The sequence below is a fragment of the Mesoplodon mirus genome, assembly GCF_964341445.2.
Source record: "Mesoplodon mirus genome assembly, chromosome: X".
Classification (NCBI taxonomy): domain Eukaryota; kingdom Metazoa; phylum Chordata; class Mammalia; order Artiodactyla; family Ziphiidae; genus Mesoplodon; species Mesoplodon mirus.
Genome location: NC_138981.1, coordinates 40,074,995 through 40,081,136, shown reverse-complemented (window position 1 = coordinate 40,081,136; position 6,142 = coordinate 40,074,995).

The window sequence follows — 6,142 nt, the reverse complement described above, 5'->3', positions numbered from 1 at the left end:
GAGTACTCATCAGTCATTCTTCCCCAACAAATCCCACCCATCATTTCAATCCCATCTGAAGCTCTATTTCTACTATGAAGTCTTCCCACCTACTTAGCTGCCACTTCTATAAAATCACACCAGGTTCATTTGGACAAGATGATCTTGGGGGTTCCTTCCAGCTCTGAAACAAGTTTTGTGGAGGCTAAGATTACTGTCCCCCTTCCCTAAATTACACAATTTGGCATTAATTGACCCTGAATTATATTCTAAAATTGTATCATATGTCTCTCCACTCTGGCTGGCAAACTGTGAATCATCAATAAGTTCTAAATAAATCTTGATGAAAGACTGGATGATGGCATTTTTTCCCCTACTCATTCAATGTGTGTATTTTTTACTTTGTAACCAGAAAATAAGTTTCCTGAGGGTAGATTTAATGTCTTTTGCTTATTTTATATTACATAGAAGACCTACACTATGCAGGAGGTATTGTTGTGTGTCTGTAAGGACTCTGATTCCAAGAGGCCATCAGCAACCTGATTTTCCAGAATCACGGTACCAAGCTCAGCCGATAATATATAGTCCCAAAGTAAATATATGTTGAATGTACAATGAGATGGCTCTGGAACAGAGAGTTTAGCAAGACATTCATGCATACACAGAGAAACAAAGATGCAGATAGTGCAGACGCACTCAAATTTCATTGTTTGTTTGATACATCTGCTGCTTTGAGCCTTATACTTAATGTGAGTCTGTTGAATGATTTACAGGTATACTCATGCACTGAGATGAAGGGCTTTGTTATAAATCTTCCTCCTTGTGCTGTAGGATACTGTGCATTTTTCAATGCTGTAAACATAAATAGAAAAGTGTTTTGTCTGTGACAAGGACAAATGTCAGTTGGCAAAGCTCTTAAAGATGCAGAGTTTTGAATTTGAGTTCTCATTATTATAGTGTCCTGATTCAAGAGGTAAGCATAAAAAATGCCTTATTCTTATAAATTTTATTTCATAAATCTTTGTAATAAGAAAAATATAATAAAAGTTATTATACAAAAATAATACACGTAGAAAATAGTGTTAAGCAAAAATAAGAAAATAAAATCCATCCCTATCTCCAACATAGATAACCATGGATAACATTTTAGAGCATATTCTCCCAGTCTTTTTATATACATATTTCATTCAAAAATGTAATTATACTGAACATATTATTTTGTTACATGCTTTTTCATTTACTGACATGGAAACTATTCAGCATATATTCATAAAAATTCTCCAGATCATCATTTCTCACTGCTGCTTAGAATTTCAATGTATGGATCTACTGTAATTTACTTATCCAAACCCCTAATTTGGGTCTTTTTGGTTGTTTTCAATATTTTTGCTGTCATGAAATTGGAGGAATGTGTCCTTGCAGCTAAAGCTTTATGCACATCCCTGATTAATTCCTTAAAATAAATCTCTAAGTGTGGAATTCTTGGGTCAAGAAGTGTGCAAAATTCTAAGGCTTTTGACACCAAAACTACCCTCATTCCAATTTAATCTCCCAGCAATGCATGAAGCACCTTTTAAATGTGATTTCATTTCTACTTATAACCTTTTATGCAGGAAAAGTCTAAAGCATTCATATTTAGTAATTGGGGAAATCAGTGTCCAGAAGAATCAAGGGTACACAGCATCAAACCCAGAACTATAACCCCATTTTCTATATTCCTTAGAATATACTCTTAGAACAGTGCTCATTGCATCTCCCAAATAGTGTTTGGAAAACTGAGTTTGGGAGATTCTCTGAGCAAAATTAGGGTTTATTAGTTAAATACGTATTGAAAACAAAGTTAAATAGTCTGCAAAGCCTTTGGTGGTAACAGGATGAGTCATGCCTGTAAGCCGGTCTCTGCAATTTAAGTTATTTGCCACCAGGAGGCAGGAGAAAGTCACTTTTGTTCTTTTTCCAAGGATGAAGTGTGGTTTTCCTGAGATAGTCTCCTTTCCACCGTGCCACTTGTTGCATAATCACAAGTTACAAAACTTGCCTTGTAGCCATCCTGATATTTATAAAATTAGGATTTCCAGTTTGGTTCAAATAGAGATAGAAAAATAAGTTTTATATATTTCCTCATGAAATCTTAGCTCTACTTAAAATATTTTTTTTAATTTATAGGGGATTATCTCACTATATGTTTTGAGCTAGACTTGAGAAAGTTGATTTATTTTTAAAAACAAAACAAGATTCTTAACATAATTTATTGTTCTTGATCTAGTTAGTTTTTAATTTATTTATTTTTGGCTGCATTGGGTCTTTGTTGTTGCATCTGGGCTTTCTCTAGTTGCGGCGAGCGGGGGCTACTCTTTGTTGCGGTGCGTGGGTTTCTCATTGTGGTGGCTTCTCTTGTTGCAAAGCACGGGCTCTAGGCACACGGGCTTCAGTAGTTGTGGCACGTGGGCTCAGTAGTTGTGGCTTGCGGGCTCTAGAGCACAAGCTCAGTAGTTGGGTGCATGGGCTTAGTTGCTCTGTGGCATGTGGGATCTTCCCGGACCAGGGCTTGAATCCGTGTCCCCTGCATTGGCGGGCGGATTCTTAACCACTGCACCACCAGGGAAGCCCCTATCTAGTTAGTCTTATGATAATTTTCCTGGATGCCATAGTGACTGCGAAAAAAATAAATAAATAAAAAGACACAGCATGATGCAATTCCTCAATAACAAAGAGTACCTTAATTCTTTCCAACCTGGGAGATGTATCCTTAACCTGATATATGCTTTTCAATTATTAAGCCTCCTATTCCAAGGTAGATTGATTGCAAAAATGGCACAGTTGTCCATGCCCCTCTGAATCCATGCCCTTTCCAACATGACTTTGAAACTTCTTCCATCAAGAAGTTGAGTTTATATCCCCACCCCTGTGATTCACTTTGCCAAGAGAATGCAGTAGAGTTGATGGTGTTGCAGTTTCAAGCCTAGTAGGCCTCATAGGGCCTTGCACACTTCTGATTGCTCTCTTGGACCCCAGAGATCTGTGAATAAGGCTGGACCAGCCTGCTGGAGGATGAGAGACTATATGGAGGAAAGCCATCTCAAACAAGGCCATCAGAGACCTTCCACTGCCCAAGAGATAAGCCAGCTAACTACTGACACCTGAGTGCCTCCAGACAAGATCATCTTAGGCTAGCCCAGACCATAAGAACCACCCAGCTGATCCACAGACCCATGAGCTATGGTTTTATTTTTTTGAGGGAGGGAGGGAGGGAGGAGTTATTATGCAGCGTTATTTATGGTAACTGACACTTTGGGACTAAAACAATTGAGCTAATAATGATTATGTACCATTCCTCCACCTGGGATTCAGGATAGAATAAGCCTGTGAGAACAAAGACTGTTTCTGATTTGGCAGGTTTTGTGAACATAGATCAATGAAGTGGTTTGACTGTATTTATATCACTAGACACTTAGTAATAGCTTAAAAATAATTCACTGGCCTGGTGTCCAGCCATTCCCAATCATATGTCATGACCGCCTTAAACCATTCCTTGTTCCCTGAACACAAAAAAGGCTATAACACTGGCATAGCTTAAACCTGTTCATCTTTCCCTCCTTCTCTATCAAAATATTCTGGGTAATCTAAGAGCCAGCTGAAGTTCTTAAAGTTCTCCTCCTCTGTGAAACGTATGTGATCACAGGTCTCCAACCTCCAGCATAATAATTTCTCTTTCTTCTCTGTTTAATACCTATTTTGTAGTGTTTATTTCAGTTTGACTTCAAGTCAAAGATCTAAAATTCTACAAGTATTATATAATCTGGGAGACTAAGAAAGAGTAAAGCAAGTTTTCAGACAGTGTCTTAGATATTTTCTTACAGAATATTGTCATGAATTTCTCCCCTGGGGAAAAAAGAGGCAAAAGTCATTTTAGCCATGTTTAGAGTTCAGAGAGTGAGTATATTTTGGCTTAAAATACACCACTGAATCAGAATTAACTTAGCACTGGCCATAATGACATAACCAAAGAATTGTTCTTGTTTCTACTATTAATCTCTGTCTCCTTGAGAAAAATGGAGCAGACTTCTACTGCTAAACTACTGGCACTGAGAGAGAGAAACAAGAAAGACCTGGCTCAGTTCAGGTGGAGAGGAGTGATTCGTGGAGAATCTCATCAATGTTTTGAATGCTACAGCTGGAATTCCATCCATATTGTTAATGGACCTAAACTCAAGCCTCTGATTCCCCTATATTCAAGGCCAGCACAACTAAGCCTTGATCCCACATAAAGACTTGAATGTCTGCATGACTGTGACCCACTTCTATCCTGAGAGGAAAAGGTCACAGTCTATAAACATTTTTTATTGGTTATATTTTACCATATGACCAAGAGGGAAGAGTTAGGGGATGGATATCTGATGCTTATTTGTTTAAAACACACGTCTAAATAGGTCTCTTTTCTTTTGTTAAAGAACTTTTTATAATAATGTTCCATTTAATTGAACCATGGACTTCCCTGGTGGCAAAGTGGTTAAGAATCTGCCTGCCAATGCAGGGGACACGGGTTCAATCCCTGGTCGGGGAAGATCCCACATACTGCAGATCAACTAAGCCCACGTGCCACAACTTCTGAGCCCACGTGCCACAACTACTAAAGCCCATGCACTCTAGGGCCTGCATGCTGCAACTACTACTGAGCCTGCATGCTGCAACTACTGAAGCCCCCACGCCTAGAGCCCTTGCTCTGCAACAAGAGAAGCCACCGCAGTGAGAAGCCTGAGCAACGCAACAAAGAGTAGCCCCAGCCGTGCGTGGCAACAAAGACCCAATGCAGCCAAAAATAAATAAATTAATTAATTTTAAAAAAGAAACATGTTGGTGAGCTAAGGAGGAATGAAATACATTTATAAGTCAACAAGCAAGGCTAGAAGCCTTTTTGCAGGACAGAGTCAGGCAACAAGGTATTGAATTCCATTGGCTAGCATGGTATAGTCCCTAGTACAGACTTAAAAAATGTTTCTGTGTGCAAAACAAAGATGATATAATTGAGCCAACAAGAGTTTTAAATGATATCAAATAGAACATGAATAGCAAGAATAGGAAGAAAACTGATTTATACCACAAAGTCATTGTGGATCAATAATATACAATAACATGCACATGAGAAGCAGTCAGTTACAGAAGACATTCAGTGATTCATGAGCATATTAAGTTCCTGAAAATAATAAGCCCACAACATCACATATTATCTTTTTCTGGACCAATAGCTACGCAACTGAATAAGTGAAAGTGGAACTTTGTGTGTGTGTGTGTGTGTATGTGTGGATTCTAGGTATCCTTTTTATTTTTTTAAATTTATTTATTTATTTATTTATTTTTGGCTGCACTGGGTCTTCGATGCTGCACATGGGCTTTCTCTAGTGGCGAGCTGGGGCTACTCTTCCTTTTGGTGCACAGGCTTCTCATTTCTGTGGTTTCTCTTGTTGCAGAGCATGGGCTCTAGGCGTGCAGGCTTCAGTAGTTGTTGCTCGTGGGCTCTAGAGTGCAGGCTCAGTAGTTGTGGCGCACGGGCTTAGCTGCTCTGTGGCATGTGGGATCTTCCTGGACCAGGGATCGAACCCATGTCCCCTGCGTTGGCAGGCGGATTCTTAACCACTGCACCACCAGGGAAGTCCGAAAGTGGAACATTTTTTAAAGGTGCAATAATAAGGGTGACAAAGCTATTTGTCTATATAGCAACATAAGTATAAAAAAATTAAAAGGTTTAGCATGGAATAAATCCAGAAATGTTCCCCATAACAAAGTTATTAGTAGACACATTGGTGGACCATGGTTAATTTTTGTCAACAAATGGGTTCTCTGCTTAAGCATCTCTTTTACAGGATAGAAAATTTTACATGCTTATTTACCTACTTCCACTGGGTCATAAAGGAAGCAGTGTGCTAACAGCAGTGTAAGTTACCCCCAAGCCCCATCCCACTCCAGGAATTCTAACTAGTGTGAGACGAGGACAGATAGAGGACCCAGAAAATCTCCAAGGAGAGAAACGACAGCCAATGAAACCTATTTTCTGACCTCTCCACCAACGATGTTGTCTCTTTCAGCAACGAAGTTTATTTTACAAAGGGTACATTCTAAACTCAAAATATTCCCTTACTGAAATAGTCCTTACTCTGAATGAAGG